General features: G+C 39.9%; 1 long non-coding RNA gene across 1 annotated transcript; it reads left to right on the forward strand.

Moving 5' to 3' along the window:
* Positions 1 to 5,216: 5,216 nt before the first annotated feature.
* On the forward strand, positions 5,217 to 7,779 carry LOC132599763 (uncharacterized). Its single transcript, XR_009566998.1, has 3 exons — positions 5,217 to 5,471; positions 6,421 to 6,471; positions 7,709 to 7,779. It is a non-coding gene; the product is annotated as an uncharacterized LOC132599763 (long non-coding RNA).
* The last annotated feature ends 5,500 nt before the right edge of the window (positions 7,780 to 13,279 follow it).

A 13,279-nucleotide genomic window follows, 5' to 3' on the forward strand; every position in this document is an offset into this window, starting at 1 on the left:
AATTATCAACAACAATACCAACAGTTATTCTAACAATATCCACAATCAATTCAAAACGCATACTAACGTTAGCAACTTCTTTCTACAAACTTCGACGGCGTTTCATTTATGTTCAATTCATAATTGCCCACATATTCAAGTACTAATCCGAAACCATTCAAACAATATTCAAGAACACTTCAAACACTCCGCACAATATTCAAAAGAATCTAACCAATATGCCACTCCACCCGAAACCTTCCAAATGCAACAAAGACAATAACAACACATTTCCTCCTTTCAAATTCATGAACTACACCAACAATTCACACACTAACAACATTATTTTCCATAAATACAAAAAGCTACATTCAAATCTCATTGGCTTCTAAAACAACCCACAACAATTTCAACTTCAACTTGAATCATTAGACTCTCATTTTTATCATAGAATTCATGATAACAACAACCAAAATACTACGTAAAATTAATTCGTCACTTCTACACAACACCTAGACATGCACGGCCACAACATAATATCCATATTTTCATAAATTCCATCCATTTCTACATACTACAACATGTACAAACCATCCATAACACATGAAAAGAGGATTAAACCTTACCTTTTTCCCTTAACTTCTCACTTGGCTAGGATTTGTAGCTTGCAAGAATAGATGTTTTACTTGATCCAATGACTACTTCACTTAGCTAGGGACCTTCCAATTGGTTGTTTAGCTAGAAGAAAATAATTTTTGATCCATTTTTTCCCAAGGTCTTGCTCGGCTAGGCCCTTGGCCGAATAGCCTCCCTTTTGTTTTCTCCAAGCTTCTTGAAATTTCTAGGTGAAGATGATAAAAAATGATGAATTAATCATCTTTTGTCTTATTTATTAAGCTTCCATGTGGGCCTAAGCCCACTCCATTTACAAGGCCCACTTGGCATATTATTTCAAGAATTTCAAGTTTCCATAAATCACTCTTAACCCCAAACTTTCCTTAATGTTTCCATGATCCACCTTGTGAATTTCCCTTTTTACCCCTAGCCTTTCATAATATTTCCACTTCAAAAATTTTCATAAACAACTTGTGTATTAAACAAGATCAAAATATAGCCTTGTCCTTAACTTCTTGCAATTTTCTTGAATTATCCGAATGTACAAAATGCGGGATATAACAGGGCCAGAGTGTTATAGACGCGTAACCACCTGATCAGTTGGTAAAATATGTTCTCATCCCAGATGCGGGGTATATGGTTACATGAATCGGGCCGATGTTCCTCAGCATTATGATATGTTCTATTTTTTGTATACATGAATAAGAAATGTTGTTCGAAGAAAGCTAAGCATGCATGGTATCCGCCCTAAGAGGCACCCTGATGTACATGTTATTCCCTTATCACATGATATGTTCCATATGTTGTATTATATTATTGTTCATGCCTTACATACTCGGTACATTACTCGTACTGACGTCCCTTCTTGTGGACACTGCGTTCATGCCCGCAAGATCAGATAGCCAGTCGGACGATTCATAGCAGTAGGGCCTCCCCTCAGCGGCATTCAGTACGCTCCATTGATTCGAAGCTACAGCCTTTTTGGTATGCTATTCTGTTATGTACATATATGGGTACGGCAGGGCCTTGTCCTGTCCTTTCTACAGTTTGTACTCTATAGAGGTCTGTAGACAGTGATATGTAGTCATGATGTTATGCAGCCTTGTCAGCGTTTATTTTGTTGTACAGTATATATATATGGCGGCCAAATCGGCTCGCGCTGTTACTCTCAGTGTTAATATTTATATGTATGTGTTGGCCGTGAGTTCCCGGTGCAGTGTCTCTTATGTTGATTGTTCGGGACACAGTACAGCTTAGTTACAGATTGTGTATGGTCCCACGATAGTCAGTGAGTAGTAAATGCAAGCATAGGAGTGCTTGGCCAGTAGTGGCCGGGCACTTGATACAGCTCATTAGTTTGGGTCGTGACAAGTTTTTGTTCATGTAGTAAAAGGCATATTCCTTTTTCCCTTCTTCATCGTGTTGTCCTAATACGCAACAGAAGGCATTTTCTGCAACAGATAAGTATTGCAATAGTAGGCTCCCGAGCCTTGGTGGTACCAAGACTGGTGGATTGGATAGGTATTGTCACGACCCGACTAGGGGCCGTGATGGGTACCCAGGGCTAACCACCGAGCACCACTCATTCTACTGTCCATCCTACTCATTAAGCGCTCTTTTATCAAATTCATACTTAAACCATAAGAAAAATCATTTTTCATTTAGAAATATAATTACTATTATAAGTACATACGTAAGCCCTTCGGCTATCGAAATAATACAAACATATACAATAGTAACATTGTGAGACCATACTACCCACACCTGCGCATCTACGAGCCTCTACTAGAGTACTAGACATATAGATGGGACAACACCCCGTCGTGCCCAAAATACATATACATATATATACACACAAAATAATAAACTAAGTAGCACCTCTGGAAGAAGGGAGTGCTCTCAAATCAGCTACTAGCTCCTACGAGTCTGGATCAAGCTCACCTCCCTGTCTACCTGTGGGCATGAACACATCGTCTAAAGAAACCGGTCGTCAGTACGAACATTGTACTGAGTATGAGAGGCATAAATAATAATAATAATAATAATAATAATAATAATAATAATAATAATAATAATAATAATACGTCAATGAGAAAAAGGAAGCATCAAATGAGGAGCAACTGTAAATGACTGTCAATTATAAAAGAAATAATGCATGCTGTCTTACTTCATAATCATCATCATATCATGTATGCATAAATGTATAATCTGCCCGTCCGTATAGGTACGGTGTGATAACCATTAGCCTGCGTCCAGGCCTCCTGCATCCGGGGTATCATCTCATGCCACCCACTAGAGGTGTCTGCCCATGCCATCTGGACATGGTGTATACGCTGCCCGCCTTAGCGGTGTCTGCCCGACCATGTAGGCGCGGTGAGATAGCATCATGTACATATCATAGACTTATCATATTCTCATCATACTATTTCCATAATGCATGACTGGAAACTTAAGACAATTATACTCTATCGGGGTGACATAAGGTCGTGAACCCCCGATTCCATTATAGAGCACATATAAGTATTCTGTCTCACCTTGAAGGAAATAGTATGTAAGGTGAGTGTATACAATAAACGACATCATTAAATATATAAGAACATCATATCATGAACTCTAGAATCTTTAGACTTAAGCTCATCATCATTATTATTGGGCTCGTAATGTATCTCTTATCTCTTGTAACTATTCATAAGCATAGACTCTTAGCCTTTCGGAATGTAGGAGAATCATGAAGAGGAAGGAAAAGTCATGCCATAGAAATAAAGTACTAGCCTCCACATACCTTTTCCGTTTAACTAATCTATCACTTGCTTGTTCTCCTTCAATTCCCACGTTTCTACCTTCAAGAGAAGTCGCATGAACATTAGCTAATCGATTACTTAAACGTACTTACTAAAGCTAAAGGAAATTAGGCAGCATTTTATTTGTTTATACTACTTTCCCCATAGTCTATATCAACTCCCAAACATTCATAACAACATTCACAATATAATAGATAACAATTGTCATTCATCTACATTATCCGCATTTCACAATTCCTCTTGAATTCTCTATAATTGTGGTTATAGTTCACTATCGCGTTTTCTCATATATAATACTTATTCCATGGTCTAAATGTCATTCACAACATACTCACAACCACATCATACCAATATTTATAATTCAATCCAAACCTTCACCCAACAATGTCACTATTCCCACATTTATGACCAACTTTCTATATCTTTCTACAATCTGTGTGTTTTTAACTTTCAACACCTTAAAAAACCAAGAATTATCATAAAACTCACCTTAGATAATGGATGAATAAGCCTTGAGTGGGAATCCTCTTCTTGCACAAAAATCCTAGCTCACTTCCTTTGAGATTTCTTGGTGTAGACAAACTTTTATTAGGTTTCATACACTTGATTTCGTGGATTTGGTATAGTTGATCATGGTTTTCCCTTTGTTTCTTGTGGATGAATAATGGAGAAAGTTATAGAGGTTTCTTGGTGTGTGGAGAAGTGAGATGAAATGAAATAAAATGAGAGAGAGGTCCTTATATTAAATCTTGAAATCTGTCCCAACCGAGATATACGGACAAGCATACGGTCCGTACATCTTATACGGGCCGTATGTTTGGTCCAGTGAATGATGCCCCTCTTGGATAAATATACGGCCTAACATACGGCCAGTATAATTTATACGGCCAGTATGTTGGGCCGTATAATGCCAGCTGTTCCGATTTCGTTCTCGTCGACTCGTTTGATCTCCAATCCTTATGGAACCTTCTTGACACTTGTTTAACACGTCAATACCAATATAAGGGACGTTATCACTCGTCTCTGAAACATATTTAAGCAATCGTTAACTTGTCGCTCATAATTCTTACCCGACACGTAACATATCCTTTACTTTCTTTGACAACCTTCTTCCCTTACGTCAAATGTCCTTGGATCTCGATTAGGATCCTTAAATGCTATTTCTTACTTATCGAAATATCGTGTACTTCATGCCCTTCGCTAGCCTATTCACTGTACATTAATGGTAAATTTCCCAAGGTGTAACATTCTTCCCTCCTTTTTGGAACATTCGTCCTCGAATGTTAAACACTCGAGAATTTTACAAAAATTTCGCCAGAGTTTCCCCTGTAATATGGCTCTACCATCCTGTCACAACAACCCATAATAATATTGCCTCACTGGGCCACAACACAATAGAATTTATAAATTGGCCACACACGACCAAAAGCATGGAAAGAAAGCATACATACCTCATAGTGTTAGTGTTTCATCTTGAATCTCTCCTGGGGGTTTGAATATGTTATTCCCCGTACTTTCGCATATTCGGAGAAACTTAAAATAATTTTGATTTGCAAGGAATAAGGTTATATGTTGATTTGGATTAAGATATGTGTGCGTTGTTCATGAAAAATATTGATGTGGAAACGCGGGTAAAGGCCAAGGGCGAAATTGGAACTTTGGAAATTTGTTTCGGGAATTACGAAATGTGATCCATAAGTCACTGGGCTCAAAATAAATGTTAAAAATTAGGGCCCAAAGGAGAAGGGTGGCCGGCCATGTAATGGCCAAGCCCATTTGACTTATTTAATTTCCATGTGCTAATTAATAAAGGGGCACTTATTCATTAAATTCCCTAGAACATTCAAGAGAAAGAATAGAAGGAGAAACAAGAGAAAAACCAAGAACACAAGAGAAGGGCCATTCGGCCACCACTCCAAAAATTTGCCCCTCAAAATATTGATTCAAAAATTATTTTCTTGTTGAATTTCCATTAATTCAAGGCTCCTCTACAACTTGGTGTAGTTGGTTTGGAAGGAAGAGGACTTGTTTCTTCAAGTTGACAATTTATTCAAGTAAAGAATATTGGAGAAGAAGGTAAGAATCAATTCCTTTTTATTATGTTATGAAGGTTAGTTTGTGTTGTAGTATATGGAAATGAGTAGAAACTATGGAAATATGGGAGTTTACAAAGTGGATATATATATATATATATATATATATATATATATATATATATATATATATATGTGTAGCCGTGTATGTATAAATGTGTATATCTATAGTGTGTTGAATTTCATGTTGCATTCTAGTTGTGGTTATGATAGAAATTATATTGGAAATGGAAGTTGAAAGAAGTTGGTTGAAGTTGGAAGTATAGGGTATAGCCGTGTGGTACATTGAAGTTGGAATGGAAATGGATTAATGTTGTTTAATATGTTAGTTGTGTTGTTGTGACCCTTGCAATGTAAATGAAGGTAAAATGAGGTAAGTTTGCATTGAAATGGAATGTAGGAGCTTATGGCGTCTCAGTATGATTTTATGTCATTATGGAAATTAGGTTGCTAAGATGCAAGTTAGGATGGTTGTTGAGGAAATTAGAAGATGGAAACATGTTATGAATATGTATGTTAAAGATTAGAAGTTTTGGATGCATTATGGCCTTGGTGGAAAGTTTGTATATTTTGTATATTTTGTGAATATTTTGTAGAAATGATATGAAATGTTTCCGAATTGTATTTGAATGGTTTTGGATTAGTAAATAAATATGAGAACGTTGACATGAAGTTGGAAGTGTGAAGTTGGAATGGGAGTTATTGCATAATGTAGAAAAGAGGAACATTTATGTTAGAATGTATTTTTGTTGTGATTCTTGATGTTGTTGGTGTTGCTTTGGTATTGTGTTGATGAATTTGGCCGAGTTGATTTCTCGGGGATGTTGTATTTATAGGGGAGGTGCTGCCGAAATTTCGGTAGACAAATACTAAATTAAAAATTGGAACTCTAAGCCTTATGAATAGTAATTGGTAAATGTGACCATTTGTAGGTTTCTGACGAAACGGGATTCGAGCTTTGGCGATCGTAAAGGGCAAGAAAGGTATGTAAAGCTCCACCTTTTCTTCTCTTGGCATGTCCTAGACGTATTAGGTTTGAACTTGGACCTCGGGGTAACTCTACTCTTCGGAACCCACGATTAAATTTCTCCCCTTTTCATTCAGTGGAATTGAATCGATTATGTTGCTAATGATTAGAAAAGTTGTCTACACACCTAGAACTTGAGCAAATAGGACCCGATTACTCTAAAACTTTCATAAGGGATATTATAAAGTGTAAAATACGTAAAATTATGTACGCCACCTCATTTGACCCGAGGTGGGTCCACTATTCCCGAAGCCCCTCTTATTGTTCTATTTGACTTACTTCTACACGATAATTAAAGGAAACTCTTGGTTACCGTTCCGACTACTAAATGGTGGTATTCTAACCGTTCCAAGTTTGTTATGAATTGTACGCCCTCTTTGACACAAGATCTCCGCTACGAATATTCCGGTATAAGCATTTTGATATAAGTTTTCCGACATAAGTAGTTTGGTGTAAATGTTCTGACATTAGCATTCGCACATAAGTACTCTGGTATGATTATTTAGATATGAATCTTCTGATACGAGTATTTGATACAAGTATTCCGGTATAAGTATTCTGGCACAAATATCTTATGTGAAAGGTCCGCTATGAACACTCTGATAATACGTTCGATCATTTCATTGAGTCTTGATTATGTGCATCAGTTTCTCACTACTCTGCTCGTGCATGTGCTATGATCTCTTTCACCGAGTCCCGGGCCGGGTATGTTATCGTGCACTTTCTACTGCACTATTCACCGAGCCCCTCACTAGAGGGCCGGGTACGGTATGTATATGTGTATCTGATAATGATGTGGTGATGTAATGACGGGCTACGGTGGCCAGGAGGGCATCTGATGATTCCATTCAACGAGTCCCCCACTAGAGGGCCGGGTACGGTATTTATATATATATATATATATATATATGTGCATGCATATGGTATGATTTTCTTACGTTATCGAGTCCCGTAGTGGGCCGGGCACGGTTTATGATATTGACATACAGTTATACATGCTCATGCATATGATTATGATGTACCTATACTACCGAGTCCCCTATTGGGCCGGGTACGTTCTATATCTATTATGTTTATATCCACATTTTCGGTTTCTGTGCTGACTTGCTTACTACACTCCCTGCTTTACATACTCAGTACATATTCCGTACTGACCCCCTGTTCTTCGGGGGCTGCGTTTTCATGCCGCGCAGGTACAGACGACAGATTTGCTGAACCGCCCGCTTAAGACTTTGTTATGCTATTTTGGAGCGCTCTTTTATCCGGGGCCTATATCTTGGTACAACCTTCTGTTATTGTGTATATATATGCTATTCAGGGGTACGACGGGGCCCTGTCCCGTCTTAGGATTCTGTTTTGTTCTGTAGAGGTCTGTAGACATACATGTGGGTTTTGTATATGCTTTTGGGTTGTTATGGTCTGTGATGGCCTTATCGGCTTCCACGTGTTATACTTGCGCCTATGCGATATTTATTAACGCCAGTTGAATCTTATATTGATATATTATGCTAATATGCCAGTTGGGGCTATGGGGTACGTTTGGGTGTCCAGCACGGACACTAGTCATGGCCTACGGGGTTGGGTCGTGACAAAAGTGGTATCAGAGCGGTCCGTCCTCGGAGTGTCTACAGACCGTGTCTAGTAGAGTCTTGTTTATCGGTGTGTCGTGCACCACATTTATAAACAGGAGGCTACAGGACATCTAGGATGTTACCCTTCTTTGGATCTTAGATCATGCGATAGAGCTGTATTGGTAGGATGATTCCTTTCTAACAACTTGTTATGTTTTTCAGTGATGCCTCCGAAGAAGGCAACGGCTGCCCAGAAGGGAAAAGCGATGATGGAGGTGGGAGAGACCAGCCGGGCCCAGAGAGTTACCAGGGTCCGTACCCAGCCTGTACTGGAGGATATACCCCCATCGGCCGGTTCTGTTACACCGCCCTTACCGGAGGATCTTGGGGCAGCCGCACTTGCTGATCAGGGGGCGACTCCACCGTTAGCTCCCGAGGTTCCAGTACCTGAGCCTCCAGCTCCACAGCCATGGGCGGAGTATAGGGCTATGCGAGAGGCGGTCCAGTTGTTGACAAGACTAGTAGCAGGGCAGGTACAAGGGCACGGATTGGGAGGTGACCGTGCAGACAGGCGGGACAGTTCGAGAGCTCGTGAGTTCCTGACCTGTAATCCACCAGAGTTCTTCGGGACAAAGCCCGAGGAGGATCCAGAGGAGTTTATCAGAAAGATGCGGCGCACGTTACATTTGATTAAGGCTTCTGCGACAGAGTCAGTTGAGTTAGCTTCGTACCGGTTGTATGATGTAGCAGCAAATTGGTACGAGTCGTGGGAATTATCTGGAGGCGACGGTGCCCCCCCCCCAGCATTTTGGGATGTGTTTGCTGAGGCTTTTCTTGGTCATTTTCTACCTCCGGAGCTACGGCGGGCTAGGGCCGATAGATTTTTGCTATTGAGACAGAATGGTAGGAGTGTCCGGGAGTATAGCCTGGAGTTTGACTCATTGGCTAGGTATGCACCTGCCATGGTAGCTACTATGACTGATAGGATGCACCGGTATATAGTGGGGCTGGATGATTATTTGATCGATAGTTGTCTGGTGCTGGCCGCTCACACCGGGATGGATATAGCTCGTATACAAGCGCACGCCCAGGGCATGGAGGACCGGCATAAGGGGCGTCAGCCCGATAGGATTCAGGATGAGAGTCGGCCTACGAGGGCCAGATCAGCTGGGTATTCTGAGGAGTTACGTAGCAGACCATCTCTGCAGCAGGGTAGCAGATATTATTCCCAGCCAGCCCGTAGCACACCCCCACAGCCCTCGGGCCGAAGACCAGATTATGCCAGGTATTCAGGAGCAGGCCAGAGCTCCAGGGTTTTAGACTCACGGACGAGCAGAGGCCTAGATCAGACGAGGCCACCCCTGCCCCGATGTTCTCGCTGTGGTAAGTCCCACTTCGGAGAATGTCGTTATACTGCGGATGCCTATTTTTCTTGTGGCCGTCGAGGCCATATTATGAGAGAGTGCCCGTTTAGGGGTGGTTCAGGTGGTTCAGCCCATCCCACCGGGTTAGTTGCTGGCACATCTTCCCCTTCCGTAGCCATGCGCCCTACGGAGCAGAGTGCGCCGATACCAGTAGGCCGCGGGAGAGGTCGCGGCGGGGGTTCCAGTTCTAGCGGTCCTTCGCACCGCATCTATGCCTTGCTCGGTCGACAGGACCCAGGAGCACCATCAGACGCGGACGCAGGTACATTATTGACCTTTTCTCGAAATATATATATATATATGCATTGATAAGTCTAGGCACTATCTTGGGATGTATTTTCCCCTTCTAGTTGCTAATAGAATCTGGATAAAACCTGAAATGGTAGGATCCTCAAAGGTAACTATTCATACCAATAAAAGGTGAACGTTAAGAGTTTAAAAGACTAATTCGGTAATCCCTTAAGTTAGAGAAATAAAAGACCCTCTTCGAATCGGAGTGGGACCCACTAAGAAAATTTTCTAAAAATTTGTTAAGTCCCTGACCTACCTAAAATTACGCGACAAAGCTCGTGCGGCGTAGTGGGCGCGATTACGTCAGCACTAGCGTATCAAAATTCACTAAAGTTCCGAGGTTAAGCGTGCTAGGGCCGGAGAAATTCTGGGATGGGTGACCCCCTCGGAAGAGAATCCAATTTTTGTAGATGTCGATACAAATAGACAGATGGGAATTTTGGGATAACTTAAAGGAAATAAGAATGTCCAGAGTTGCTAGAAACCCTAAAGAGGTCGGGTAGCCTAAGACAAATAAGTCGGTGAAGGAGACGATAGTGCAACGCAGTTTGGGAACGAGAGTGAGTGCGAATGAGCATCCGAGAAATGTTTTGTAAACAGAATAGTGGTAAATATATATGTGTGCATGTGACATCCCATTCATGAATGTACCGATCGGCAGGTGGGCCCCAGTGGCCAGTGTCGCGATATGTGAAAGACATTAATCAAATGAAATTTAAGAGACAGAGCAAAAGACCTGATGCAGATATTACAAAGTAGACTGACACTGATGTCACCACCAGCCAAGGCTGGGAACTTCTAACACAACGATGTTTGGGAATAAAAGGGAAAGCGAGTACGTAGAAGGGCACAGTAATGGTAACGTTTGAGGAAAAATTTTGAAGGGAGGCAAAAGACCTCCCCGAAATATCAAGATACCCCGTAAGGTCAGTTGAACATTCGAGGACGAATGTTCTAAAGGGGGGGAGGATGTTATGCCCCGTACTTTCGCATATTCGGAGAAACTTAAAATAATTTTGATTTGCAAGGAATAAGGTTATATGTTGATTTGGATTAAGATATGTGTGCGTTGTTCATGAAAAATATTGATGTGGAAACGCGGGTAAAGGCCAAGGGTGAAATTGGAACTTTGGAAATTTGTTTCGGGAATTACGAAATGTGATCCATAAGTCATTGGGCTCAAAATAAATGTTAAAAATTAGGGCCCAAAGGAGAAGGGTGGCCGGCCATGTAATGGCCAAGCCCATTTGACTTATTTAATTTCCATGTGCTAATTAATAAAGGGGCACTTATTCATTAAATTCCCTAGAACTTTCAAGAGAAAGAATAGAAGGAGAAACAAGAGAAAAACCAAGAACACAAGAGAAGGGCCATTCGGCCACCACTCCAAAAATTTGCCCCTCAAAATATTGATTCAAAAATTATTTTCTTGTTGAATTTTCATTAATTCAAGGCTCCTCTACAACTTGGTGTAGTTGGTTTGGAAGGAAGAGGACTTGTTTCTTCAAGTTGACAATTTATTCAAGTAAAGAATATTGGAGAAGAAGGTAAGAATCAATTCCTTTTTATTATGTTATGAAGGTTAGTTTGTGTTGTAGTATATGGAAATGAGTAGAAACTATGGAAATATGGGAGTTTACAAAGTGGATATATATATATATATATATATATATATATATATATATATATATATATATATATATATATATATATATATATATATATATATATATATATATATGTGTGTGTAGCCGTGTATGTATAAATGTGTATATCTATAGTGTGTTGAATTTCATGTTGCATTCTAGTTGTGGTTATGATAGAAATTATATTGGAAATGGAAGTTGAAAGAAGTTGGTTGAAGTTGGAAGTATAGGGTATAGCCGTGTGGTACATTGAAGTTGGAATGGAAATGGATTAATGTTGTTTAATATGTTAGTTGTGTTGTTGTGACCCTTGCAATGTAAATGAAGGTAAAATGAGGTAAGTTTGCATTGAAATGGAATGTAGGAGCTTATGTCGTCTCAGTATGATTTTATGTCATTATGGAAATTAGGTTGCTAAGATGCAAGTTAGGATGGTTGTTGAGGAAATTAGAAGATGGAAACATGTTATGAATATGTATGTTAAAGATTAGAAGTTTTGGATGCATTATGGCCTTGGTGAAAAGTTTGTATATTTTGTGAATATTTTGTAGAAATGATATGAAATGTTTCCGAATTGTATTTGAATGGTTTTGGATTAGTAAATAAATATGAGAACGTTGACATGAAGTTTGAAGTGTGAAGTTGGAATGGGAGTTATTGCATAATGTAGAAAGGAGGAACATTTATGTTAGAATGTATTTTTGTTGTGATTCTTGATGTTGTTGGTGTTGCTTTGGTATTGTGTTGATGAATTTGGCCGAGTTGAATTCTCGGGGATGTTGTATTTATAGGGGAGGTGCTGCCGAAATTTCGGTACACAAATACTAAATAAAAAATTGGAACTCTAAGCCTTATGAATAGTAATTGGTAAATGTGACCATTTGAAGATTTCTGACGAAACGGGATTCGAGCTTTGGCGATCGTAAAGGGCAAGAAAGGTATGTAAAGCTCCACCTTTTCTTCTCTTGGCATGTCCTAGACGTATTAGGTTTGAACTTGGACCTCGGGGATAACTCTACTCTTCGGAACCCACGATTAAATTTCTCCCTTTTTCATTCAGTGGAATTGAATTGATTATGTTGCTAATGATTAGAAAAGTTGTCTACACACCTAGAACTTGAGCAAATAGGACCCGATTACTCTAAAACTTTCATAAGGGATATTATAAAGTGTAAAATACGTAAAATTATGTACGCCACCTCATTTGACCCGAGGTGGGTCCACTATTCCCGAATCCCCTCTTATTGTTCTATTTGACTTACTTCTATACGATAATTAAAGGAAACTCTTGGTTACCGTTCTGACTACTAAATGGTGGTATTCTAACCGTTCCAAGTTTGTTATGAATTGTACGCCCTCTTTGACACAAGATCTCCGCTACGAATATTCCGGTATAAGCATTTTGATATAAGTTTTCCGACATAAGTAGTTTGGTGTAAATGTTCCGACATAAGCATTCGCACATAAGTACTCTGGGATGATTATTTAGATATGAATCTTCTGATACGAGTATTTGATACAAGTATTCCGGTATAAGTATTCTGGCATAAATATCTTATGTGAAAGGTCCGCTATGAACACTCTGATACTACGTTCGATCATTTCATTGAGTCTTGATTATGTGCATCAGTTTCTCACTACTCTGCTCGTGCATGTGCTATGATCTCTTTCACCGAGTCCCGAGCCGGGTATGTTATCGTGCACTTTCTACTGCACTATTCACCGAGCCCCTCACTAGAGGGCCGGGTACGGTATGTATATGTGTATCTGATAATGATGTGGTGATGTAATGACGGGCTACGGTGGCCAGGAGGGCATCTGATGATTCCATT

Source organism: Lycium barbarum, chromosome 6, assembly GCF_019175385.1.
Source record: "Lycium barbarum isolate Lr01 chromosome 6, ASM1917538v2, whole genome shotgun sequence".
Lineage (NCBI taxonomy): Eukaryota > Viridiplantae > Streptophyta > Magnoliopsida > Solanales > Solanaceae > Lycium > Lycium barbarum.